A 13,936-nucleotide genomic window follows, 5' to 3' on the forward strand; every position below is an offset into this window, starting at 1 on the left:
AAACGAAAAGTTGCTCGTTCATCAATTACTATTTGTTCTAGGTCTTATCGGATTACTTAATTCCAAAAAGCACCATGTCTACTTCTATATGCTTTTGAAGGTCACCGTCCATCCAAGAAAGACATTCATTTGCACATATATCTTTGGCATTGTTGCATTGACCACCAAAGTCAATATAACTAAAAAACCTCCCTCGCTTACTATCAAATTCAATCATCTGGTGAGTGAACATCTATGGAAGCTTAGACCAGTTCTAATGCTTTTATTTGAGCAGCCGTAGGCATAAAAATATAGACCATAATGATTAGGATGTCAAATGATATTTCAAATGTACTGCAAAAAAAAAACTATTGAAAATAGTAATTCTATTTCTAACTGAATGAACCTTCAGATCAAGGAAATATTAATAAAAATTTATTTAAGTACTGAAAAGATCGCAGTAAATAATTTGAATCTTCCTTTTTTTTTATTCTGCCGATTCTTTGTTTATGAATTAATAGTGGCGAAACAGCCATAGATTTAATTGGGAATATAGATCTTCCTGTCAATTTAATTAAAATGCTTCAAATAATTAAATATATGCTCATTAAGATCAAGTTCGATTTTCCCTTCGGATTATAACATATCTAAAATTACACTAAATACAACTGCTATATTAAACTTTCCAAGATCAGACAATTTATTTTCCTTCTACCTATCTAAGCCAAGTAGCCATGTAAAAATCTGTGTTACCCATATATATTTCATTCTCTATGGGTGAGACTAAACTTTAAATCAAGTAGCGAAACGCAAACATTAGTTTGAGGACATACAAATTTTCATATTTATTCGAAAGATGTTGCTTTTCCTATGACGTCACTCTGTCATTTATGGTACATTTTCAAATTTTCGTACAAGAAATCTGAAATTTATCTTCCAAGAGCATGACCAAAGGACAAAAATTATCTAAAGCCCGATGCTATTCCAACCATAACCTCTGAGTTTAAACCGGAACCTGATCATACTTATGGTATAAAAACAGAGACCAAGACATGCGTGAGAAGAGCATGCGATATTGTTAAATCAAAGAGAAGGATGCAGCCCATAGTTAAGAACATGCAGCAGGAAAAAACCATGACGTCAGAGTTAGACAACGACTGCAAGGGCAACGTCAACTCAAAAAGAGATTCTTTATATGCAATTGGGAAGTTACTCGATGTCTCACAAGTATGTAAGGAGTCATAAAGGACTTCCTAAAGAATATGCCGAGCAAAAAAACAAAAGAAAAGATTCAACCAAACTCTCCCAGGGGGCAGGAAGCCACTTTCATGCTCCTTATAAGCCATCCGTCTGAGTTTAAGTGACTTAAAATCGTTCGTTGAAGAAAAATGGTCTCTATATGATATAAAATTACACAACAATATCCCTAAAGTAAAACTTTTCCTAGGGAGATAAAATAATGAGAGATGAAGGTACCTCTTCAGCATTGCTATTGGAGGGTGAGTAGTTTCATTGCAGTTCAGATATCGTTTATATTATTAAGGTCTCAATTCCTTCATATCTCCTTAGATAAATAAATTTTGACCTCTGAGTTTCTTTGAAGTGATTTTAGTGATTCTTTGATTATCTGTCAATTTTTCTGGATCTTTGTTTTCGTACCAAATATTCCAATGGAATTTGATTAGTGGTCTACACGAAGTTTCCCTTAAATAAAATCCTCAGATAGTGGGGACCTATATATCTAATTTAATAAAAACTAAAGGAACACAGCAAACCACTTTAAAAATAAATTAAAATTGACAGTTGTCGATCTTGATGAGTTTTATATCTTGTACATAGTAGGCAGATTCTTCAAGTAAACGACTATCTCTGGTTCTTAAAGTTCTTCTAGTTGAATTAAGAATAAGTCTTGAGGGGAGAAATTTTAATTATTCTGTAACTACGTGTGAGAGTACTCATGAAAAGTGGCGAGTGACACAGATTATTTCTATGGGAGTTATCCTCTATATTACTAAAGTATGTTCGCCGACGCCTAATAACACAGGGTAATGGTGGGTACTACTGCCAGTAAAATAATATTGATAAACTTCACTGCAACTGACCCTTTGTATTGAGTGTTGTAAAATATCAAATTTCTACTCAATGGGAATTGAAACATCACTGATAGTTAGATACCCGCTAAATTAGTATCCACATTTACCGGATGGTCCATTGAAATCGGAACACTTACTAATTCAATAATTAATGAAGGATGTGTAATTGAAATTAAATTATATTCGATATATCAGCTGAGGTACCTGTCGAGAAAATGGCACATGAATGTGATATAGGTACGAATTGCCATCCACACACTTCAAGCAGTTGGGTCTCTCCAGGACCACCATCTACGCCGTCAGCATGTCCTAAACGTTGGAGAGGAAGAAGGTCTCTGTCAAAAAGGCATAAACGGACCTGGAGGAGTTAAAGAAAACAGCCCAGGCAAGTCCATGATGGCACATGGAAGATTCTTGGGGTTTCACACCAGGTTGGCCAGATAAATGTAAAAACTCTGGGTGGAAAGAGCCTTGTTGAGGTCACTTTTGACTCCAGCAATGAAAGACACCCATCTCCTATTTTGAATGACTATTTTGAGTTCTTTTAAACAATGTTAGCCCCCTACAGCTCCGATACCAACCCCCTTGACTACACCTTTTGGTTGCATATCAAAAGGAAGGCCTGCAGTGTCCGTCATAAAAACACCTAGGCTCTCAAAGCCACTGTCACCCACTACAAGGACACATTGACAGAGGAATACATCCGCAGAAGGTACCAGGCATTCCGCCACAGCCTGGAATCCATCATTGCCGCACTAATGATTGACAGAGCTCAGACACACATCTATTTACAATATAATTTTGTAAAAATTATATTGTTAATGAATAAATTATCTCCTGTTGAAGTGGAAATTCAAATTGTTCTGATTTTAATGGACAATTGGGTATATTCCCTTGTCCCGTCATGTTTGCAATCAACAGCCAAGATACCTTCTAGTTTTAAATAATGACATTATTCAAATCACACTATTCAAAATATCAATTTTTAAATACTATTGACGATATTTAAAATAAGATCGATAATAGTTTTTATTCAATAAAGTATAGACATCGTTGCTATTGCAGATTCTAAGCAGTTTTGCTATGTAATAAATGAAACAGAAAATTGATCTGATATCCTTGGCAATTTGAAGAATATTTTTGAAAGAGAGCAGCTAAATGTCATGCCATTTTATTAGATTATTTACAAGCAGCTATTAGATAAAAGGAAAAAGCCCAAATCTCACTAAGTATCTAGTTAAATAGGAATGACTCTTATGTCAATTCTAAATTCTACCTGAGTCCAGCAAAGTCCAACCCATAGCCCGCCAATAAATTCAAAGTATTAAAGTCCTGCTTTCATGAGCAGAAAATTTTTAAACTTAGATGCCCTATCCCCTATCATTTAAAATAAGAGCTTTAATGAAATAAAAAACACTGCTCAGGTTACCAATTACAAAAAATGGTACACTCAGTTTAGGTCATATTTTTTACACCTCTAGTGATCTCTTTAAGAATAATATATATTCATCAAATTCTACATAATTCACACTTTCATAGGTATAATGAAAAATTTAATCTATTTCATTCAATAGTTCAATTGAATGTTCAATGAGATTCTTTAGATTAAAAGGGTATAATGGTCATTCTAAAGGGGGAATTTCTTGTTATTGATGCATTAAATAGGGGGGTCACGATATCAAAATTTCAAAATAATAGAATAACGATACAGTATCATTTAAAAGAATTTTTTATATCACGACGCATCATTAATTAACTATTGTCAAATTTGATATGGTGAAATTTCGTGTAATGAACTTTCCAACACCTCTATTACCATAGTACACGTATAAAATCAAATCTTCATCGTTTATTAATTGAAATTTTTGAGTGATCCTCATGAGATGACAAAATGGGATCTCCAAAACATAGTCGAATTTTGAATATAGCTGGTTTTGTGAACACGAATTATTATTGTTAAACATTAAATAGAAATAACCCTAACACTTGTATCAAAATTCTCTAATTGGATCATTTCACAAAATGAGTGATCCGTCTAGATATTTATGCTGTTCCCTTCGATTTATCCAAACTTACCCGCCTATCTATTGACTCTCTCAACATAAAATAAGTCCATATTTACTATTTCTCCTCATTCCCTTGATATCGAGAGATAATGGATATAATCGTCTTGTAACTCTTTTTTCGAGGCTGACAAATTCCTCCATTTGAAACAGTCAGCTCCTTATTGAAGAGTAATTCATCAATTGGCAACTATAAAAGACTTAAATACAAGAAAATACTTCGAATTGACAACTCTAAGCCTAGTATTTTGATTCAACAGTTGAGACGGTCTTACTCCTGATTGTTATCATTAAATAATCAACTCTGAACTACCGTCTTTGTTCTTAGTTGTAATTTTGGTCTGGTTGAAAATCACGTTTTCTATTTCTCATTTAAGAAAATATCATTTTTTTACCTGGCAGAATTGCATCTCTTCAAATAAAACTCAAAACCCAGAAAACAGAATGGAATCCTAGAGATTGTAAGAGGTGTAGTATTTTTATAAATATGAACTTACAATGCTTCTGTTTCTCTGTTCCACCGCACTTACTCATCGTCTCAAGCACCTTGTCAAGAAAGATGGTATACTTACTGAAACTGTCCAAGAGTTTCTGATTAAAGAGGCATTAAATAACTTCAAAGAGAAAGTGAAAGTGGCCTTTCTTCGTCATGAGAAAGCGGTGAAGTTGAAATTTTTCAATTGAGCAATGCAATTTGGTTCTTATAGAAAAAAAAAATATATTCACCTGCTTTATTAGTCTTATAGTCATTTCTCAACAAAACTTATTCTGCATTCTACATAACTCTATTTAATCACACACTTTTGAGTTTCCCCATATTCCATAACACATGACCAATGGATGAAGTCTTTAAAAGTTATAAATGGATTTCATTCACATACGAGGACTTACTTGAAAGGGTGGGTTCAAGACCTAAATCGACGAAATAAAGACGATACGAAATGGGACAAAGCAAAGACTAGACAAACCGAGACGAATCAAAACTTGAAGCTAACATTAACCATTAACATATAAGACCAAGTCCAAAAATTTGTGTGATTAATTCAGGAACCTACAAAGAAATTACCTACAGCCCAACTATTATAAATCTGGGCCATAGGATATAAGTACAAATAATTCATTCTTTTTTTGGCTTTTTTAGTAATACAGAAATATTCTGGTTATATTCCACACCCTTATCAACCTATAAATGTGATTGATCATGTAGTCTTCGTTTCTCCTACTGGTTTATAGCTTTGTTGAGCCACATTCCTGTGGTTTTGTGGACATTTGATCATACTTGAATGTTGCAACTGTTACCAGAGCCAGGGACGCTCAAAGTAATTATTTTTTTTCTATCTTTATTTATATCATACATGTAAGTATATATATAGATATACAAAACATAAAAATTATATAATATGAATTCCTTGTTTTATAAACCTAAAATAACAGACCAACCTGTATGCATGAAAAAAAATGCTTAGATGAGAAGCCCATTTTATATTTTTGTCAAAAAATTACCAAATCGAAATTTCTCGATTTTTTTCGTACTTGCAAATAACAGAAAAGTTACGGAGAATAATACCGTCGAAAAAATAACCCTCGATAACTGCTTCCTTTTTGTGAATATTGATAAAGTTATGCAATAAAATAATCTGGAAATTGAGACTACTATAAATTGTAGGTTTAGGGTTTTAAATTCTATGCTCAAAATGCACCGTTTTGTGGCATTTCTTCGTAAAAATTGAAAATAGATGAAAAAAAGAGAAAAATTATTCAGAAAATGAAATATATATTTTAATCAAACATCGATATCAGTGTTCTGAATTTGTATGCAAACAAAGACCCAAATTTCAACAAACTTTATTTTATCGACAAATTTAATATTCGTTTTGCATTTGAAATAAACAAACAACGAAAGCTCAATTTTCACCGACTTCTTATCTTGCCATAACTTTTTTGATTTTGAATAAATTCATTATTTAGATTTGTGTTTTTTGAAACGCCAATCACTTTTTGATTTATAACTCAACCTTTAACTAGCCTTCTTGAGCTCCCAAAAAACAATGTTTGTGTTTTGAGTATAAAATAAAGTTCTTAGCCTGAACAGGTTCAAAAGAAAAAAAAAATCAAAAATCAGGCAATATTTCAGCCTCCTAGGTTCAACGATGTGGGTACCCTTAAAGGACACACACAAAATCTATTATATACAGATTATATGAATGGATAACAAAATGCACATTTAAATAATCAGATATGTATAATTTTTTTAGCCAATATTTGTTCATAGTGTAGGGTATCCGTCTGAAAGTCCTCTTAAGACTCTTATGATTTTTATCAGACAGAACTAATTTGTTCTTTAAAGAAGTTCTGTCTGGTACGATCTCAAAGAAAAGTTTGTTATAGATCGGTGCCATAGAAAAATTCGATCTGGATTGGTCTGGAGCAATTCTATAGATGACTTTTTTACTTCTTTATTTGGTTTCTATATTATTCAAAAATTATATGAATAAATAAACTGGAGTATTTGCACAACAAGTACATCAATAAACATTTAGTTTATACTTGTTGCTAGGGGGTAGAATTTAGTCTAACATTCTAAAAATAAACATTAAAAAAAAACCAGTAAACAAGCAAATTAACAATCACGATAAATATTTGTTAAAATTTCTTAAAACCTTTTTTAAAAAAAAATCCCTTCAGACCGAATCGAAAAACAATTCGATCTTGTACCGAGTCTCAACACTAATATCTAACCATGACTTCTTCCCATGAATATTTAACCAACTGTAAAATAGCCTACTTTTCAGATTTATAGCAATGTAACGTATTCATTTGATTAATCTGAGCTCCTCGTTAAAGTAATAACGTGGCAAAAATCAAAATAGTATACTAAATATATCTACAAATATTGTAGATGAGAATCAGATATTATTATATTTTGTTAGGAAAAACTATCAGAGGAAGTGATACATTAATTAATGCCATATATTTACGTTAACAAAATATGTACGTTGTTAATAGGGAAGATAGCTTTGTGATTATGCTGATTCTTGATCAAAATAACACTTGCAAATCAAAATAACGACAAAACTATGTAGGATTATATATATATATTTTTTTTTTGGGATGAGGGCCTTGATTATTGGATTTTTTGGAAAAAAATTTCAAAGATTAAATTTTTCGTAAAAAAATTCAAAAATCCACATGTATTTGCAAAAACTTTCAAAAACCCAAATTTAATTATAAAAAAATTTAGTTTTTTGGAAAAACATTTCAAATTTTAAATTTTCTACTAAAAGCACAAATTCCTTTTTTAAAGGGGGCTACATCCCCTCCAGCCAACCCTGCAGACACCCCTGGATAGGGGCAGGGAGGAAAGAGATCTCTAATGAATCGATCAGTATTACTCGAATAAGTTACCACGTAGGATTAGACACTCATTGGTGTTTCTACTGTATATTTATAGTAAATTTTAATCAAATCATACTTCCTTAATTTGAATTAAACGATTTTTAGATGTTTTAGATTGCTACATGAATATATTTTATTTTCTGAAGCTTTTCTCATTATTCATTTATTCATGAGGGAGAACATATACACATTAAACTATAAAGTGTAAGCTATAAGTGTTGTGTAAGCCCTTAACACAGCAGTCCAATCCAGTTCACTCTCAGTCCGGTCCTATTCAATCCTACATATTATTCCTATAAACTTATATAGTTCGGTCCTTAATGAGGCCACTCATCTTTATTTCTTCTTGATTAAATCAGTTCTATTACTGATAAGTCAAAGGACCGACAATCTTAAGGACCAGCTCCAAGGACTGATAGAACAGGTCGTGAGAATGTACTGGGACGAGTAAATAAGAACGACACCACACTACCGATAGATGGTATCATTTTGATTTATGTTTATGTCTCTAAAGATTATCAGAATTAAATTTACATCCGGAATTCTCATAAAAACTACATAATAGAATTCCATGATTCGTAAAATAAATGAAAGATATCAATACTAGATCCAAATAAAATGATATCATCAATCATAATTGCTATTAAAACAGCTGATGTTATAAATATATATATCATGAGGTAAAATACAAATTACAAGTTGTACACAATTTATTTATAGTGGGTACACGTTACAGCCTGCAATAAATTCCAATGAATACACAGCACATATTATAATTGAAGTATGGGCAAACTTCCTCCAATGATTATTCACAACTTTTATATTGTGTTGGAACACGCAACTCTTTTTTATCCTTTCTTCTTTTTACCAACTTGAGGCTATTTTTCCAGTAGTGAATTAGTTATAAAATGAAAGAGGGAATTCAATTAAAACATTTTGTAATGAACACGTGTTGCCAATAACGCCCTTTGAGTCAAGTCAACCCTTTTTTATTCTTCATATTGATGATTTTAAACTATACTCAATAAGTTTCTGTAACACAAGAGTCCTTGGGGTCATTTTGGGGTTAATTTGATTATCATACGACTTAAAATAAAGGTCAAATTAAAAATAAGTAAGGCCGCAAAATCCATTTTTGCTTTCAAGATTCAAAATATACAAATGCTTTAATAGATTTGGGAAAAAGTAATTTTGCCTTTTTGCTTTATTTGAATCTTTTTAAGAAGTGTTACAATACTCCGATTGTGACTAATGATGCCTTTATTCTGTTTGGTAGCTTCTTGCCAACGAGAATTCAACTTCATAATGTCCTTCTCGTAAAACCCCTGTCCTTATTGTAGAGAAGAATAGGTGGTAGTCACTCGGTGCCATGTCTGAACTGTAGGGTTTATGTTTAAGAACATCCCAACCGAGCTTCCGGAGCTTTTTTCCCCTCATCAAGGATCTATGCGGCCTGACGATGTATTGATAAAACACGATTCCTCCACTATTCACCAATGTTGGCTGCTTCTGTTATATCGCCAGCTTAAAAATGTAAAATATGGGGAGTTCTTCCTCTCAGATCTTCATACTCCCCGCACGATAATTCACGACTGTACTGCCAAGCGCAATAATCTCCAAAAAACGTTTGTAGTATATGGCACACTTAGTAAAATATAAAGGGCGGGAAATACAAAATTACTTTTTTCCCAAACTATTAATTTATTTATCTTCTCACTCACAAGAGTGTAGCAATTAGAGTCTGATTTCTGGCGACAAGACAAGTCCCCAGCTTGTCAATTTCTAATGTGAACCTTTCATTTTGTTCTACTTATTTAATGTAAAACTCCAATTTACTTAATAACAGATTTTGGGAACTCAATTTTTTTACATTCAATTAGATCGATATCATTAAATACATATATATTCAAAACATTGACAAAAGTTAGAGTGATAGTGAGTCCGATAGCTCGTTTAAGTGGTTTAAAGTGTTTAGTATTTAGGTGTTTACATTGGTCTACTTTAAGTCTGGATAGGATGTGATATCTATAATTATAAAGCAAAGTTTGGCTGTCTGTATTTTGATATATCTGTTTGTTTATCTGATGAGAACTCATTTTTGACAACAAACGTGTGTAAAGCTTATATTAACCCTCCCTTAGTTCACATCTTTTTTATAACGCTGTTAGTAAACTGGGGAAAAAATAAACCCCAAAAATAAAAAGGTTTTTTATTTGAATGGTTATAGTAATTACATCATTTAAAAAAAAATACAAATCAATTAAAATACATGAAAATAAGACATCCAGAAAAATGTACCCTTAGTTTTAAATAATATTAAAGATATGAGTTTAATGTTTCAGTAAGCTATAATTTCTTATTTCTATAGTAAAAAAAATTATTTTGACCCAAAAGTTTATATGAAATATTTGTTATTTTATGCAGATTTTTAGGATTAATATTAGTACCCATCACTTTTTTATGAGGCTGCGTGTATTATATAAAATAATAGCAACAATATCATAGGTTTGTGGCAACTGTTGTAAGCTTTAGTCCCACCGACGACCTATATAATAACTGGATACTAAAAAAAGCAAAGAGAAGGAGAGTCAACCGTCAGTTGATATTTCATGTTATATCTATGTAATGAAAAAAATCCAAGTAGTAGGAGTATTTATGTAGTAGTCAACAGCTGAACAACAAGTTGCTCCTTTTATTCAATAGGCTGTGCATCCAGTTATTATATAGGTCGGTGCTCAGTCCTAAAGAAGAATCCATAATATCAAAAGGAAAAACAAAGGAACGAATTTTAAGCAAAATATTTAATTAAATTAACGAAACCTCGTTTAAAATAGCTAAATACACAAATTAGTTATAAACAAGGCATCGTCAACGTACATAAAGAATGGTATGTAATCTGAATTAAAGTTGTAGGATCATTCTAAAAATTATTGGTGATAAAATTTTGTAAATTGAAAGGAATAAATGGTTTTGAAATATCTCGGGGTGTATAATATCCCAGTTCATTAACGGACGGTTAAAAAAGAGCAGAAAAAGGAAATATATTATAATATTTAAAATAATGAAAGTGATGAACTGATTAAGTATAATTAAGCATTATAGTATTACAATTACTCAACTTGAACTAGGAATTGTCTTTGAAGTCCATATACATACATGATGTAACTATATTTTCATATCTAGGAACGACTGAAATGCAAACCTAAGTGCATTTAGCTCAAAAGAATAATTTATCCCGAGTGGGTCGTCCATTGAGCTACGTCACTCATAAAAATTTAATAGCTTTGGCCCCCAAAAATATACTTTTCATATTAGTACCTATTGTCTAATAAAAGACGTGCGACAGAAGCGCCCTCGAGCAGTCAAAGTATGAAATGTCTACGATTCAATCAAATGTTGATTAAATTTTTAACATTTATTTTTATGTAGTTTTACGGCTTTTTGATTTGGATTGATTACAGTTTTTTCTAGGTTTTATGGTCATAAAATAGATCCAAAGAGAGTATTTATTATGTCTATAAAAATAAATATCGACATAATATCTACAAAGTAGAGACAAACACAACAGAGGCACAGGTGTTATTGATGGCATATAATATATATATATATATACACTACACATTTAACCAAATCATTTCACTAGTGAAAATAAATCTTTCTTTTATATTTAATACATGTGTTTGCTAAACAAAATAGGAACTTGTCAACTCAGTTTATATTTTTTAATTTAATTTTATGCATTTAAATACAGACAGTATTACCTCAAATTGTGAGGCACTTTCCTTTGGTGGTAAGTGCATCATTTTTTTCAGTGAAACTATGTCTATGATTGATAATACTTTTCAACTGCTTCAACGCTCTATTACTCATCCTATGAGTTTTTTAAGACTTTATAGACGTGTTGTCCATGAAATAGCAGTCAACTTATTTTACTTTTTGAAAATACGAGTACTTTTATGATTATTCAATATTTTAGGTCCAGGGAATAGTAATTTCGTATGTTTTCCTTTATTTAAATGCTGCATAAGAAGTATAACAATCATCCAATTTAAGCCAAGTATTCCCTGTTCAGTTTGATAACTTGTTGCTAACGAGAATCCAACTTCATAATGTCCGTATCGTAGAAAAAAAATGGGAAACCCATTTTCATAGGCCTCTATTGAGGCCAAATTTGTACTCCCAAGCGCGTTGGCCATAGACGGGAACATGTAGTAGTCACTTGGTGCCAGGTCTACATTGTAGGGTGGATACTTAAAAACTTTCCATCCGAGCTTCTGTCGCGTCATCAAAGATGTGTCGCGCCCTGGTGTTGCATTGATGAAATACGATTCCTCTCCTATTCGAGTTCCTTTTTATATCCATTCTTCTGCAAATGGTTCAAAACGGTTTTATGATCAATTTTTAGGTCCTGGGCGATGCTTACATGAGGGTCTCTCTTCATATTTTCCTTGTTTTATCGCCATTTTCGACGACTGGCCTGACAGTGCGTGGCGATTCATTCCACTCCACTACACCAATTGTGCAACACAAACCAAAAGAATATCGGCCCCGTATAGATACATTTTAAATATTATATGTTGCTTACGATGCGTTTTTAGCTTTCAAGTAATAAAAATGTAAAATATGGCGAAAATGGAGGTCAATGAGACCTCCATACTCAACGCATGATAATTCATGACCAAACCGACCAAGCACAATAATGAGGTCCGATCTGAATCCTTTGGATTACACTATCTGGTGGTCAGTCGAAACCAAGCCCTGCAGATCACGCCACAGCAATGGCATTGACCTGAATTCCTCTATGGAGAAGGGGTGGTCACTCAGGAGAAGGTACTATATTGCCAGAGTGTGCTCCACTTTCCACTTGAAGGCCGTCATTGAGAGCAAGAGTGGTCAAATTCATAGATAATATCTGTCATTGTGTGCTGAATAAATGTTTCTAATTAATGTCTACGTCTGACTTAATTGAGACTCTGGTGAGCAAAAGTTTGCCCACGTTGATTAGTGGCACATCCATTTCGCACGACCCGGTATATATATGAAACATGCTAACATTTATCATCCAAATTTGGATGATAAATGTAGCAGACATTCTTCTAAAATACACCTCAAACTGCTAGTCCTGGTGGTAATGGTTAGGCCTAGAGGATGGTCATATGTAGATAGTCCAGAAGCCAGCCTTATTGATGCTGCATAAGTTTTGTTTACTGTATGAATCTGTAATGGACTTCTAACGGTCTCTGCAGCTTTTACAGTACCGATACAGGAGATTGCACACGTGTTGCCTTTTTGGTTGTTACTCCCACATTTTTACGCATTGATTCTTTGGATATAGTCAAAACTTGTTTATTTATGCTTTGGTTGTCGTTTGGTTGCGTAATGAAGCCTGATAATTAAAAAAAAAACACTGGATATAACCGTAATTAAATGCTACTGCAAGTTATGGTTATTATCTATTTTTGTAAATGTGGACATTTGAGTTTTATAGTGAGGCACGTGATACTTGTATTTTTTTATAAAAATAGTGAATAAACACTAAATGCTTCATAATATTTTGGATACGTTTTTAACACTATCCTTGGTATTATATTTTATCCCTTCTTCCTTTCTATTAGTAGAATATTAATGAAATGAAAGAGGAAATTCAACAAGACAATTGTGTAATGAACAGTGCTGTATTAAATATGTTCTCCCAGATTGCAAAAAATAAAATAGACCGAAAATGAATCTCGACAATTTGAAGAATGTTTAGGAGGAGTACAGCTTAGCAGTCATGACGTTATATTAGATCAGCTGCAAACAGTCGTGAGAGGATGGAAACAAACATATACGTGACTCCTTATATTGCAAAGACATTAAGGCTAGAATAGACTAGATGTCGATTATCAATTCTACTCAGAGTCCGAGAAGGGCTTACACCGATAACTCACAAACAAAGCTGCGTTATAACCCTCCGTCTTTCAGTATCAAATTTATTACCTTATATACTTGATACTTTAAACAATAAGATTGATTTGCATTTTGGGCTCTTATTTGCATTTTTTTGAATATTCAGTGTTTCAATACAATCAAAAATGATTAAATTCCCAAAGTTGGCTAATTTGGCAAGTAGCAATTACCAAGCCTTTTCCTTCTGTGTCTTCCACTCATGCTTCTATTAATTAAACTACGTCTTCCATTTTGATTGAGGCTCAAAGTGAAAATACTTAATAGTCTTATTGGAAATGTCAAATAACATAGCTTACTTCAAAGCCAAAGATATCCTCACCTACATCTATGCATTTATTTTATTCATTCAAAAAGAGTGCCTCTAATTGATGATTGTAACGTAGGTACATTATATACTTGGAAGTTTGATAATAATTGATTTCATGGAGTTATATTTCACAAAAAAATATATATAAT

The sequence above is a fragment of the Lepeophtheirus salmonis genome, chromosome 3 (genome assembly GCF_016086655.4).
Source record: "Lepeophtheirus salmonis chromosome 3, UVic_Lsal_1.4, whole genome shotgun sequence".
NCBI classification, from domain to species: Eukaryota; Metazoa; Arthropoda; class Copepoda; order Siphonostomatoida; family Caligidae; genus Lepeophtheirus; species Lepeophtheirus salmonis.